The sequence below is a fragment of the Schistocerca piceifrons genome, chromosome 5 (genome assembly GCF_021461385.2).
Source record: "Schistocerca piceifrons isolate TAMUIC-IGC-003096 chromosome 5, iqSchPice1.1, whole genome shotgun sequence".
NCBI lineage: Eukaryota > Metazoa > Arthropoda > Insecta > Orthoptera > Acrididae > Schistocerca > Schistocerca piceifrons.
The window spans coordinates 447,498,643-447,514,119 of NC_060142.1; positions in this window are offsets into that span (position 1 = coordinate 447,498,643).

A 15,477-nucleotide genomic window follows, 5' to 3' on the forward strand; every position below is an offset into this window, starting at 1 on the left:
GAAACTCCACAATCAGAGGAAGGCCCTTGCTGTTGAAGAAGAAGGTCACCAGGTCTTTACGTGGTGCCACTATTTCGCGCAGGAGGAAAAACGGCAAAACCAACAGTGGAATACTGCCACATATTCCCCGCCAAAGAATTTCAAAGCTGTTCACACAAGTTCCGGTAAGATGATATTCATGTTCTTCTTCCACTGCAGGGGCCCTCTACTTCAGTGTACCACTCTGCCGAATGTAAAAGGTAGGATCATAACGAGATTTGTGGATTGCCTCCAAGAGCTCGTGACAGGTACTGGTAGCATACACTGAGCAATAGCCTGAGCAATACACGAGTATTTTGTAGACAGTCTCTTTTGTAGACTGCAGTTTCTCAGTATACAACCAAAGAAACGAAGTTTGCCACTTGGCTTAGCTGCGAGAGAGCCATTGTGTCGTTCCATTACATGTCAGTAGGACGTGTTACATTCAAGTTTTTGTATGAGTCGAATTGTTCCTATATTGACTCACTGAGACTGTAGTCACAGGTTATCACCTTATTGGAATTGATACCAGTGTTGTTTTTTCTTGCAGGATTTCCATATGCCTGAAAATTTAACACAAGTTGCCAATCTTTGCATCACTTAGTTGAAGCATGCTGAATGGCACTAGGTAGCAATTTACTATGGTTCAAAGCAATTACGAAACCGTGAAAGTTTCACAGACTTTTGTTTCAATTTAAATGGCTACCACTTTCAGACCTTACTCCATTATCAAGCCGTCCTGTAGAACATAGTTTATCGTGTTACTGTTAACATATACAATACATCAGGTCAATCATAACACTAGTAAATCTGATGAGATGATTACATACCACATAAGTGCTACCATAATATGTGTACACTGGCCACCTTGCTTGTTTGAGTGGCTAGGCTAAAATGGATATTATGATGGTCATATGTAACCATTATTTTGTAAGTCTGTAAAACAAAACAGTCAACCTCCCCATGGTACACTGCCTTCAGCGCACCCTACCTCAGTTTACCTATGGTCAATGCTCACGTGACGTTATTTTGCTGCGTGCAGCACTGGACTGCCGGACGCAGACAGCCTCTCACACAAGCAATGTGGCCAGCGTACATGCTGTGGTAGCACTTACCTGTTATGTAATCATCTTGTCAAACGTACTTGTACTAAGACTGATCTTATGCATTGCGTACGTTAATTTTAACACTAAACACTCTTTTCTACAGGACAGACTGATAATGGACCAAGGTCAGAAAATGATGATTATGTAAATAAAAACATACTTCTGTGCAACTTTGACGGTTTCGTAATATCATTGACTCTGCATCATTTCGCAATTTTATCAGCACCTGACAGCATTTCTGTGCTGCTGTTTTCAGAAAGTGCCTCATTATAAGTAGCTTGTTACCTATAATGAGCTTACAAATGAATATTGTCTGCCAAGTCTATATATTCTTCTTTGCCTATTTCCGTTTTTCTACGAGGTCGGCATTGTTATACTATATGTGATTTGGCGATGTTAGTGACAACTAGTAATCGGTTGGCCTTCATGACGTGGAATTCGTATCCGCATATGTCTGCGTCTAGAATAAATCTCATGCTGAACTATGAGAACGATTACTAAACGTTTGCTTAGCCTGTAATGTAGTTCAGCCCGGTATTTACGTGGATGCGGAAAACTGGCGAAAAACTACATCCAATCTGGGTGGTTCACCAGCCCTCTTCATTAACTCGTGAGACGGTTTCGCTCCCCGGTACCCGGAAGCAACGTTTTAACGAGCTCGATTTTCCAGGTTTTAGTATACAACAAGAATCCTAACTGCATCATATGTGAGAAGTCTGAGGTTACTATTAATACTGCCTGCCAGGTACTTAACATACGCAATGAGGTCTCAACACACTGGGCCACTCCTGAAGTTACACCTAGATCTGTCAATGACTCATCATGCAAGATATCACGATTCGTCCTCCATGCCAGAAAGTTTTCAATGCAGTAGCGTGATATCACATACGGTATAGAATCGCTCTCTTGCTGACAATGTCAGGCAACCATAACTGAATCAAATGCTTTTCGAAAGTCAAGAAGTGCTGTGTCTACTTGAGTACCTTGTCCCATGCCCCTTTGGGCTTCGTGTGACTGATGTGTTTCGGACTCAGTGCTGGTTGGCATGGAAGAGCGAAACATAAGATAGCTTATTGGGTTTCAGGTGGGAATGTTTTATAAAACTGTACACGAAACTGACTCCTAAAATACCGAATGGTAGCCTTGTGAATCACTTTTGTCATCCTTCTTGTAGACGGCTTTTTGCAATTACTGGGCGTGGTTTCTTTTCTTTCGGAGGGATCTAAGGTATATTGAGCCGTGGCGATGGTTACTGGCGCTCCAGTCTCTTGGATGTCCATTATCGTCCCTTCGATGTTTCTTATCTTTGCTTGCCTTGTTGTTTTCCGCGTTTGCGGGGCGAGTGAAGTTGACGTTTGCTCGGGCTACCTGCTGAGACGCCGTGAGGTACGAAGTGGGAAGCAGCCACGTATATGTGGAGTTGGTTGTACGCGGTCTGCCGGTTCAGGATGGAGGATATGTGTTGGCTGCCGGCCTGTCTGCTCTCCTCATTTTGCTCGCCGTGCCTTGCGGCCGCTTAGCTTGTGTTGCTGCCTGGTGTATCCTACACGAGCCATGCCGGACGTCCAGCAGAAGTTAAGCAGCCTTATGTTTCTTTTAAAGTAAAGGAGCAAATGTATAAGACTTTTTCTAACCAATTTTGGTGGCCTCTTAAGTGTGGCCTTAGCGTTTACACTGCCTTTGGGGAGAGCTAATTCTTTTAAATTTAAATAGTTGGGGTTCCCTGTCCTTTATAATCTTTTGGGGGTTTTATATGAATTTTTTCTTTGGGGTTCCTTCCTTGTGCTTGGTTAAATGTTTGCTTGTGTAGCGGTAAGTGACTCCTGGTTAAAACTCGGAGAAGGTGTTTGATGTTATTGCCGCCTCCGGCATTCGTCTCTTCAATTAAGTGTTGTCATCCCTTCGAGCGACCTGGTGTCACTCCTCGTTAATTAATGCTGGTTTATGTGTACTTAATTGTGAATTGGCCATTTGAATCAATATTTTGGAGCGCAGTATAGCACTAAGGCAACCTCACTGTATACTACCTTGTGCCCCGGTCTAGTATCTTAATTTTCAGTGCCACGAGTTAGTTTCACTACCGGTTTTACGGATGTTTTCCCTTCAAAATCTTGTCTTGTATAAGTTTGCCCCATCTGTGTCTGGGAACACAGAGGTGAGCTTTAGCGTGACTTCAGTGCTAGTCAGTTAATGGAATCTTCATTTTGGCTTGGCTTCCACTGAAGAGTTTGAGTGGAGCGTAGTGTGTTTGATTTGTTATTCATATAATTACTGTATGTTTGTTTATTTAATGGGAAGCAAGACATTTAAAGACTGTTGGTATTATCTCCCCTAGTTGCTGGGTGTTGCTAAATCGTTCCAAATGGCCTACTACTTATTCAATGGCAAGGCTGTTGATTAGTTAGTTACTGTGAGTACAAATTCACGCTATTTATTTGTTGCCAAAATTGTTAAAGTGTCCGTGTCGTGATTCAATCACTAGCTACGTGTCTGAGCTAAATTGATATAAACCTTACATTGCCTCCTTAAAATTTGTTGCCAGTAGAAACCCTTAAGAGAACTAAGTTTTGTCACTGCTTATGTTAACCTTTACTGGCCGGCCGGTGTGGCCGAGCGGTTCTAGGCGCTACAGTCTGGAACCGCGCGACCGCTACGGTCGGAAGTTCGAATCCTGCCTCGGGCATGGATGTGTGTGTTGTCCTTAGGGTTAGTTAGGTTTAAGTAGTTCTAAGTTGTAGGGGACTGATGACCTCAGATCTTAAGTCCCATAGTGCTCAGAGCCATTTTTTTAACCTTTACTGGGAGCAATATTTCATGTAGTTAAATTTTGTCTTAAAATGTGTATTTCTCTGATATAATAAACGAGAGATAAAAGAAAAAGGCAAAGGGGCCTGGTCCTTCCTATTGTGTCCGGTTTGTAACACGTATCATACATTATGATAGAAGGAAGTGCTAATTCGGCCGCAAATAATGTATAGAATCTGATAGTGAGCCCACTGACGCGAGGACACGATCTGATCAAAAATATCTGGACACACCTGTGTTTCCTGGAACAGATCACCATATGCCACGAAAGGCGCACGTGATAGTATAAAAGGTGACGGAGAGTATGGTGTTGCCATTACAGAAGCAGCAACAGCGCAATAGGTTGGCCAGGTGAGCTCAGTGGCTTCGAACGCGTACTGAACATTGGAAGTCACCTGAGTAACTGGTGCATCAGGGCCATTTCAATCGTTCTAAAGCTGCTCAGGTCGACTGTTGGAGATGTGATTGTGCAATAGAAATGCGAAGGAACGAGCACGGCTTAACCAAGACCAGGAGGACCTCATGGGCTGACGGACGGGGACAGTGATTACAAAAAATCGCTTGAAATCAGCGGCAAGAGTACCTCGTGAGTCCCACAGTGGTGATAAAGAGTCCAGCCAGTACACTGACTGTGCGCGTTGGGAGTTAAATGGGGTGCAGCGGCCGAGCAGCTCATCAGTCACACATTTCTATAGTCAATGCTAAGTGACGCTTGAGGTGTAAAGAACGGCACTGGTGGGCTCTGGATGACTGGAAACTAGTGATTTGGAGTGATGTATCACGCTATATCCTGTGGAAATCGATGGAAAGTTTGGTTCTGAAGATTTACTACAGAACATTACTTGCCATGATGGGTAATACGCACAGTGGAGTGCAGAGGTGGTGTGGGCTGTGTCAAAACGCACGGGTTACGTTCGCCTTTACATTTGATGAGCATCCGACCCGATAAATGGCTAATAACACCTGGTGGTTACTATAAATATGTATGTATGATGTATTAAGGGCGAAAAAATATGTTATAGATGATCCGAGAGCGTCGACGAAAAAAAAAGAAAACTGGTGGTGTGGGCCCGCGACTACAGCGATGCAACAACTCGCCATCGCTGAGTCCAGAGATGCTGCCTGAGCGACGCGTAGCAGCCGGCCGCTGTCGTAGAGAAACGACAGCAGCAACGAATAATTAATTAACTGTCAAAAGTTGGCGTGACGCTGCGTGTTTGTTCGTGTAAATGGTTCCTATTGTATGACGTAAGTAGGTAGTTAGTTCGTAGGCCTCTTTTCGACTAAGCTGATATATCTGGGGACGTCTAGGTCGTATAGGATACCGACCCATTGTGTGGTGTATTGAGGCACCGCAGTTGGTGTTTAAGGCTTGGGAGAGGGAAAGAAGTTTTGCTGGTAGAACCAGTATCTTATTTTGGTGCAGTTCACGGAGGCAGCGTGGATACTTTGTGTTTTAGGCCCCTGTTCATATACGTGGCTGTGACGGTAGATTCCTCCCAAAAGCTGAGCTACGGAATGTACGGAGTCTCTGTGTGATTTCATAAATAGTCGCAAATGAGACACTGGTTATAGGGAATTTATGTGCTAGGGCGAAAGATTTATTGTCGTCCTGTGGACTGTTCGGTAGTAAGGAATAGTTTGCTGTGATACATACAGCGTGATCCGGGTTACAGAGAAGGAGATTTACAGTTCATGAGTTTTTGGGAATCCTTGGAACCGATATCCTGTCCGTGGTGTACGATTAGTGGTCGCGGCTCGCCCAGAGGTAATAGGGTTGTTAGTTGTTTTGTTGAAGTGGTTTGGGAGTGATTGGTGTGTGTCGAGAAGGGAAAGCCTCGAACACATATTTGTTGTTGTTGTTTAAATACCATGATCATACAGCGGATCTAGAATGGCTCGTGTACATGCTAACTGTTTTCCCTGTAATATGATAGATAGCACCAGTAGTTCAGTTGATAAGCGACGAGGAAAAAGCAACCATTTACAAGCAAACCGCAACTAAACGAAAACTTTGTTAGTCAAAGTGACGGTTGGCCTATTTCAAATTAGGAACTTAGCAGGTCACGTTTTGCTAACGCCTGAAGAGGCTCAGAATTGTGTTAAATTGTTACTTAAGCGATTCACAGTCATAACATCGTCTGTAAAATTAAAACTGTACCAAATTCATGCTGTAGTGGTCGATTGGTTCACTCAAGCAATTTTGCGCTGCAGCGACGTTGGTACAGTACGATCCGTTGTCATTGTGAGTTCGATCTTGAGTACCGCCAGTTGGCACGTTACAGTTGGTGTTATGGCAGTGTGTGTCTACCAGGTTAAAGTGTGAACCCTTTACTGCGTTTAAGAAAATGCTAAATTCAGAAGTAGTAAGTACAGAAGAGGAACAATTCGGAGACGATGAAACAACGTCATTGGGGCAATGGTTTGTGAGATTAACATTACTGAAAAGGAGAGGCCTGCTCAGGTTTCCGATCTGAACCCAGTGGAATACTTTTGGCTTGATCTACAACGTCGACTTAGCTCCAGACCATGGCGCTCAAATTCACAACCTTCCGTGGTTCCAGCTCTTGAGGAAGAATGGACTGCCATTCCTCCACAGACACTGAGACACCAGTAGAGTTGAAGCCAATATTAAGGCGAAGGATGGGCACTCTCGGTATTTATATGCACTCTACATTTACGTAAATACTCTACAAACCACCGTATGGTACATGGCGGAGGGTACCTTGTACCGCTAATGGTCATTTCGTCTCCTGTTCAAGTCGAAAACAAAGCAAGGGAAAAACAATGTCAATAAGCCCCTTTACGAGCCCAAATTTCTCGTATCTTATCTCTATGGTCCTTACGCGAAATGTGCATTCGCGGCAGTAGAATTGTCCCGTAATCGTCCTCAAATGCGGTTCTCTAAATTTCTGCAATAGTGCCTTGCGGAAGGAGCATCGTTTTCCCTCTGGGGGTTCCCATTTGAGTCCACGAAGCTTCATTGTAAGACTTGCATGCTGATCGCACCTACAGCTAATAATTCTAGGAGCCCGCCTCTGAACTGCTTCGATGTGTTCCTTTAATACGACCTGGTGGGAGTGCCAAACACGCGAACACTACTCAATGATGGGTCGCACTATTGTTCTATAAGCCGTCTCCTTTAAAGATGAGCTACGCTTTCCCAAAACACGAAGTCACGTCTTGACCTTCCCTAAAACCAACCTAACGTGCTCATTGTCTTTCATATCGCTGTTTATCGTCAAGCCTACATATTTTTTCTAGTGACTATGTGAACTGTATCCTACTAATGCTGTATTCGGACGTTACAGCACTGTTTTTCTTACTCTTCCGCGTTAGCTTACATTTTTCTATATTTATAGAAAGCATATAGGAGTCCGGATACTTTAGATTACATAGTGTATCTACATCATCCATTTGTAGTGACAGAATAACGTGCCGTAGGAATTCGAGTCGATAAATGATTGTGGAAATGAGCGTTTGGCGTCATTGGCCGGGAGTCCCCTTGCGGGGCAGGTCCGGCCGCCTTGGTGCAGGTCTTATTACATTCGATGCCATATTGGGCGACTTGCGCGCCGGATGGGGATGAAATGATGATGAAGACGACACAACACCCAGTCCCTGAGCGGAGAAAATCTTCGAGTCAGCCGGGAATCGAACCCGGGCCCGTAGGACGCCAATCTGTCACGCAGACCACCTTTTTTCTTTTTTTTTCGGTGTTGTTCGTTAAGTTTGGTATGGGCGGACGTCACATGACATTCGTTCAAGTTGATAGTTGATTTCTTTACTCAGCTTTTTTTTTATTACAGAGGGCCACCGCCTCTCTGACCGAACACGCTGAGCTACCGTGCCGGCTTTTTTGCCTCATTTTGTTCTATATTGTTCGTTGAATTTGTTCGAGGCGGACGTCCGATGACACCTACTCGCTTCCCACGCCCGGGTTCCCGGGTTCGATTCCTGGTGGGGTCAGGGATTTTCTCTGCCTCGTGATGACTGGGTGTTGTGTGATGTCCTTAGGTTAGTTAGGTTTAAGTAGTTCTAAGTTCTAGGGGACTGATGACCATAGATGTTACGTCCCATCGTGTTCAGAGCCATTTGAACCATTTGACACCTACTCAGGTTCTTCGTTGATCCGTTCACTCAGTTTTTTTTATTGCAGGGGGTAGCTAACCCTCTGACTGAACACGCTGTCAGTCAGCTGTCGGGACGGACATAAATGTTTGTAAATATATATCATGCAATGAAGTTCTTTGTAATCTGATACTGCCTATACTGAAGACATGTGCCTTCGAAAGGCCCGAAATTTGTGCTTTCGTCAACAATTTGTGCTTTCAAGCTGAGTACAATTACGACCTCACATCCAGTCGTGGCTAAATTCAAAGAAATGAATCTGCATAGGTCCATAAAAGAAGACTGCGATCGAACAGCTAGTTGTGAGTAGCGGCGTTCGTGTTCCAGTGCAGTAACTCTAAACTCTCGGTCGAGTCGCGCGTACTCGCCGCCTGATCACCTGCTACCGGGCGGCTAGAAAGGAGGAGGTAGCTGTCTCGTTGCCGCTTTGCTGCCGTCGAACTGCTGAGCAATTTCCCTAGCTGGAGGTTGCAGTGAAATCCTGGAGTAACGGGCGGCCGTCGGTTCCGGGAGTAACAGCCTGCGCTGCGGGCTCGCGGCGCGCGCGGAAATGAACTGGCGGGGCTGGCTGGCAGGAAGGCCAGAGGCTGGGAGGCTGGCAGGCTGGCAGGCTGGGCTCGGCTGAGCGAGGTGGGGTCGCCCCGCCCGTGACCGCCGGCCGTAATTGCAGGTGCCGGGGTCACGGCGCCACGCAGCCGCGGGCCGGGTAGCCTGCTCTACGGGGCCAACTGGAGCCGCTCTTCGGCCGTCACCTTCTGCCGCAGGTACACACTGTCCTCTCGTAATAACTCTCCCACGCCCACTTCGTACCCCACATGCCCCAGTATTTCATACTCTGAACATTCGCAGATAACATGGTCGTAAAGTTACTGCTACGCTTTCATACACACACTCTACACCTGCATCTACATACATACCCCGCAACAAACAGTACACACTGGTCGTTTCCTTTCCTGCTCTACTCACAGACAGAGCGAGGGAAAAATGACTGTGTATACGCCTCCATATGGGCCTCAATTTCTCGTATCTTATCATAGTGGTCCTTAAATGGTTCAAATGCCTCTGAGCACTATGGGACTTAACTTCTGAGGTCATCAGTCCCCTAGAACTTAGAACTACTTAAACCTAACTAACCTAAGGACATCACACACATCCATGCCCGAGGCATGATTCGAACCTGCGACCGTAGCGGTGGCGCGACTCCAGACTGTAGCGCCTAGAACCGCTCGGCCACCCCGGCCGGCAGTGATCCTTAAGCGACCTATATGCTGGCTGCAGTAGGATCGTTCTGCAGTCAGCTTCAAATGCCGGGTCTCTAAATTCTCGCAACAGTGTTCCTCGAAAAGAACGTCGCCTTACCTCCAGGGATAACCACCCGAAATCCCACAGCATTTCCGTGACACTTACATGTTGCTCGAACCTACCGGTAACAAATCTAGCACTCTATCTCTCAATTGCTTCGACGTCTTCCTTTAATCCGACGTGGCGCGGATCACAAACAGTCGAATATTACTCAACAACGGGTCGCATTAGCGTCCTATATGCAGTCTGCTTTACAAATGAAACATACTTTCCTAAAATTCTCTCAATAAGCCGAAGTCGATCGTGGTCTCGCGGTAGCGTTCTCGCTTCCCGAACACGGGGTCCCTGGTTCGATGCCCGGCGGGGTCAGGGATTTTCACTTACCTCGAGATGACTGGATGGTGTTGTGTCGTCTTCATCATCATCATTCATCCCCATTACGGTCGGAGGAAGGCAATGGCAAACCACCTCCGCTGGGACCTTTCCTAGTACAGCGGTGCAGGTCTCCGGCATCGCTGTACGCTCTGTCGACGAGTCTGTGATTTCATCATCATCTACTACAATCCTCAAATGCTCGTTCCATTTCGTGTCACTTTGCAACTTTACGCCCATATCTTTCAACGACGTAACTGTGTCGAGCAGAACACACTAATGAAGCTACTAATGCAGTATCCGAACATTATGGGCTTACTTGGAGAAATGTATAATACACCCAGTGCTGTCATACAGTACATTTATTCGCTACCTGTTTTGATCATGGACCTTCTTCACTGTGGAAAAATGTCTATTGCAATAAATTCACGTGGAATACCTGCCCTTTTACCAGCAGATTATATGCCATTGCTGACATATAAAAGTAAGAAATTGATACCTAACGCCCGAAAACAGGCTTTAACTAAGCAGAAAAAACGTTGAAAACATGAAAGCCTTTAATAGCAGTAAGTGCACAGCATCAAACTAACGTCGGCCGAAGAACTGGAGACAGAAGCCAACAGGCAATTTGTCAAAGCACTCACAACTCTGCAGAACATTGCTCTGGTCACGTCTGGTACTTGCAACGTATTGAGGATATTGGTCGAGATCCAATGACTGATAGAAGAATATGGAATCGGTGGGTTCAGGAGGGTAATACGGAACGCCGTGCTGGATCCCAACGGCCTCGTATCACTAGCAGTCGAGATGACAGGCATCTTATCCGCATGGCTTAACGGACGTGCAGCCACGTCTCGATCCCTGAGTCAACAGATGGGGACGTTTGCAAGACAACAACCATCTGCACGAACAGTTCGACGACGTTTGCAGCAGGATGGACTATCAGCTCGGATACATGGCTGCGGTTACCCTTGGCGTTGCATCACAGACAGGAGCACCTGCAATGGTGTACTCAACGACGAACCTGGGTGCACGAATGGCAAACCGTCATTTTTTCGGATGAATCCAGGTTCTGTTTACAGCATCATGATGGTCGCATCTGTCTTTGGCGACATCGCGGTGAAAGCACATTGGAAGCGTGTATTCGTGATCGCCATACTAGCGTATCACCCAGCGTGATGGTATGGGGTGCCATTGGTTACACGTCTCCGTCACCTCTTGCTCACATTGACAGCGCTTTGAACAGTGGACCTTACATTTCAGATTTGTTACGACACGTGGCTCTACCCATCATTCGATCCCTGTGAAACCCTACATTTCAGCAGGATAATGCACGACCGCATGTTGCAGGTCCTGTACGGGCCTTTCTGGATACAGAAATGTTCGACTGCTGCCCTGGCCAGCACATTGTCCAGATCTCTCACCAATTGAAAACGTCCGGTCAATGGTGGCCGAGCAACTGGCTCGTCACAATATGCCAGTCACTACTTTTGATGAACTGTGGTATCGTGTTAAAGTTGCTTGGGCAGCTGTACCTGTACACGCCATCCAAACTCTGTTTGACTCAATGTCCAGGCGAAACAAGGCCGTTAAGACTGCCATAGGTGGTTGTTCTGGGCATTGATTTCTCAGGATCTATCCACCCAAATTGCGAGAAAATATAATCACGTGTCAGTTTTAGTATAACATATTTGCCCAATGAATACCCGTTTATCATCTTCATTTCTTCTTGGTGTAGTAATTTTAATGGCCGGTAGTGTACAACAGTGCAACCTACAGGCTTGACTACCATGTGCATTTAAGTTCGAAGATTCATTTCTCTCGACGTTTCCATGTCTCTGTGCAGTCTCTGTAATTTCGTGGAGCGGTATGTAGCAGCGAAATCGGCTAGTTTCTCAGCAGCCCTCGTGGATTTGGGGTGGCGAGTGGTGACACCTCGGGGACATACTTGGTGGTTATCATTTCAGAAGGCTGCAGTTGCTTAGTTACCTATCCCTCGTGATTAACAAGGTTACTTTTCCGGTACTGAAACGCTACAAAGCATTCGAAAGTGTGTTTCTGTGTGTGGGCGCCGAATTATGCTTGGGAATGTTCCTTTTTTTTCTCGGCAAGTGTTGCGGATTGGTGAGCGTGGCCTTTTTCGGTATAGAGATGCCTCAGAGCTGATTTGGTACTAGATAAAACTTCCGGATTGGCTGGTGTTAATTCGTGCCAAAAAATCGTTTGTTGTCTTATAAATTAGAGTGCGCTCTTTTTATGATACGTCTTTCTTTATTGAGGCTGGACTGTATTACTGCTATGTAGTGAGGAGATTATTGACGGGAGCTATAAAGGGCCAATTGGAGACGATTATGAGATGTTAAGCGGTGAATGTATTCCAGTCCAGTGGGCTGGTCTCTGAATCTTCCCTGAAAGTAGTGAGGTAGCTACAGGGCTTTTAGCTATCAGTGGGGAGTTGTAAGAGGTTTAATCCCGTCTCGAGGGTCAAAGTGAGGCTGCCGACCGTAACGTAGAATTAACCCGGGTCCACCAATCCGTGGAGCAGTACATCGTGCAATTTGTCTCGCTTCGATTCTGGCCGCAGGCTTATGGTTTCGGGTGACACAACGAGAGCTCCAAAGACCAGACGAAGGAAACGCTTCAGACTCATCGGTAAACAGGGCCCGCAGGGCTGGAAGACTTGAGATTAAACAAGGCAGAAGGGATAGACAGCATTCCATCGGAATTCCTAAATTCATTGGGGGGAGTGGCAACCAAACGACTATTCAAATTGATGTGTAGAATATGTGAGACTGGCGGTGTACCATCAGACATTCGCAAAAGTATCATCCACACCATTCCGAACATAGCAAGGGCCTGAAAGTGCGAGAAGTACCGCACAATCTGCTTCACCGCTCATGAATCCAAGCTCTCGGCAAGAACAACATAAAGAAGAATGGAAAAGAAAACTGAAGCTCTGTTAGATGGTGATCAGTTTGGCTTTAGGTGATAAAGGCGTCAGACAGGCGGTACTGACGTCGCGTTTCATGATGGAAGCAACACGTAATAAAAAAAAAAAAGCAGGTTCATAGGATTTGTCGACCTAGAACAAACATTAGATAATGTAAAATGGGTCCAAATGTTCGAAATTTGAGAAAAATAGAAGTAAGCTTCAGGGAAAAACGAGTCGTGTACAGTATGTACAAGAGGCACGGAGGAACATTAACAATGGCTGACCAAGATCGAAGTGCCGGGATTAAAACAATGTAAGTCAACGGACGTGGCTTTAGCCACAGCTGTTAAGTCTATGCATCGAAGTAGCAATGACGGAAATAAAGAGAAGTTTAAAGAGTGGAATTAAGAATCAGACTGAAAGGATATCAAAGATATGATTCGCTGATGACATTGCTATCCTCGATGAAAGGGAAGATGAAATTCATGATCTTTATGATGAGTACAGATTACTGATTGGTAGTACACCGGAGAAAGACGAAAGTAATGACCAGCAACAGAAATTTGAGTAGCGAAAAACTTAACATCAAAATTGATTATCATAAACTAGACGAAGTTAGGGAACTCGGCTACAACAGAAGGAAAATAACCCATGAAGGAGGACGTAAGGAGGACATAATGAAACTTCCCCTTTGTATGTAAAGAATGACAGTGCTGGAAAAACTCTTACGTTATTTGATTTTCAAACAGCTGAGCAGAACTGAACGTAATCAGACAGTTCTCTCTTTACTTATTCTGATCATCACTAAACTGACACACAATATTTTTAGCGCAACGCAATCTGAGTCCACAGCTCGTGGTCGTGCGGTAGCGTTCTCGCTTCCCACGCCCGGGTTCCAAGGTTCGATTCCCGGCGGGGTCAGGGATTTTCTCTGCCTCGTGATGACTGGGTGTTGTGTGATGTCCTTAGGTGAGTTAGGTTTAAGTAGTTCTAAGTTCTAGGGGACTGATGACCATAGATGTTGAGTCCCATAGTGCTCAGAGCCATTTCAACAATTTTTTGAACGCAATCTGACTTTCAATAATCCCTACAAAAGAATGGCCCTGACTAACAATAACCTATACCTTTCATGAATCACGTACCTCACAAAAATCTTCGTTACTCGAACTAGTGCAGTACAGCGAGCGCTAATACTGCCAGCTAAATAAAGGATTCTAACTACTGATAGGCATAGTTAGCAAATGAAAGATTTTGATAGAGAACAAACAATGTATTTAACTTAATAGTGTTCAAAAGAAATCAGTTCATGACATCCAGTCTTACAAATTTCCTTTTTCTGACAGACACACGTCCAGATCGTCGGCTCATAGTAACCTCTCAAAACTCTGCCATCTCTCTCCCTCATCCACCACCGCTGGCGGCTCACCTCCAACTGCCCAACGCTACGCTCAACTGCCCAGCACTACACTAGCGAATAATCCAACAATGAGTCCAGCCAGCCAGACTGCACACAGTGCAGTCAGCGATTTTCATACAGAGCGCTACGTGGCGTTAGCAACATAAAAACCTAAACAGCCTACTTACAATAAATAACAGGCAGACTAGCACAGGTGAAGAGGGAATTCCAGGCGGTGTACTGATATCAAACATAGACCTTAATCTGAGGAATATATTTCTGAGAATGTACGTTTGGAGCACAGCTTATGGTAGTGAAACGTGGTCAATGGAAAAACCGGAACGGAAGAGAATCTAAGTATTTGAGATGTGGTACTACAAAGGATGTTGAAAAGTAGATTGTCCGGTAAGGTAAGGTATGAGTTTTTCCGCAGAATCGCTGAAGAAAGGAAAACAAGCTACAGCTTACGTAGACTCTGAGCAGTGGCGTGACCTGGCGTTTTTCACAAGCACAGATCCTTCGCAAGGCGCGACAAAAAAAAAAAAAAAAAAAAAAAAATGTAGGACAGACAAGAGATGATTTCTGGGCCTTTGGATTTGTAGTCTGGTACGTAACCGCTGAGTCACAATTTTACTTATCTTGAGAGTTCCTCAATTAGTATTAACCGTATACAGTGTTGTGTGAAGTTAGCGACAAATTGTACTCTGTTTAAAGTGCCCAAGTAAAATCTCATCGTCTAAAATATTCTTGTCCCGTCCGGAAGGTGGGAAGAATGAGAGATCGAAAGTTCTGAGAGAAATATTGCATTACACTCAACTTCAGCACAGTGACTCCGTGAAGAAATCCTCATACGAATCCTTGGCAATGCCGGGATAAGTTAAATACTTTAAAGAGAACCTTGAGGTCAGTTCTGATGTACTGCTTTCGTAGAGAAAGTTGCGACTGGACTATGACGATCCTTGGCTGCTACTAACTGCAGCTCCTCGACATCTACATCTGCATCTACATTTATACTCCGCAAGCCACCCAACGGTGTGTGACGGAGGGCACTTTACGTGCCACTGTCATTACCTCCATTTCCTGTTCCAGTCGCGTATGGTTCGCGGGAAAAACGACTGCCGGAAAGCCTCCGTGCGCGCTCAAATCTCTCTAAGTTTACATTCGTGATCTCCTCGGGAGGTATAAGTAGGGGGAAGCAATATATTCGATATCTCATCCAGAATCGCACCATCTCGAAACCTGGACAGCAAGCTACACCGCGATGCAGAGCGCCTCTCTTGCAGAGTCTGCCACTTGAGTTTGCTAAACATCTCCGTAACGCTATCATGCTTACCAAATAACCCTGTGACGAATCGCGCCGCTCTTCTTTGGATCTTCTCTATCTCCTCTGTCAACCCGACATGGTACGGATCCCA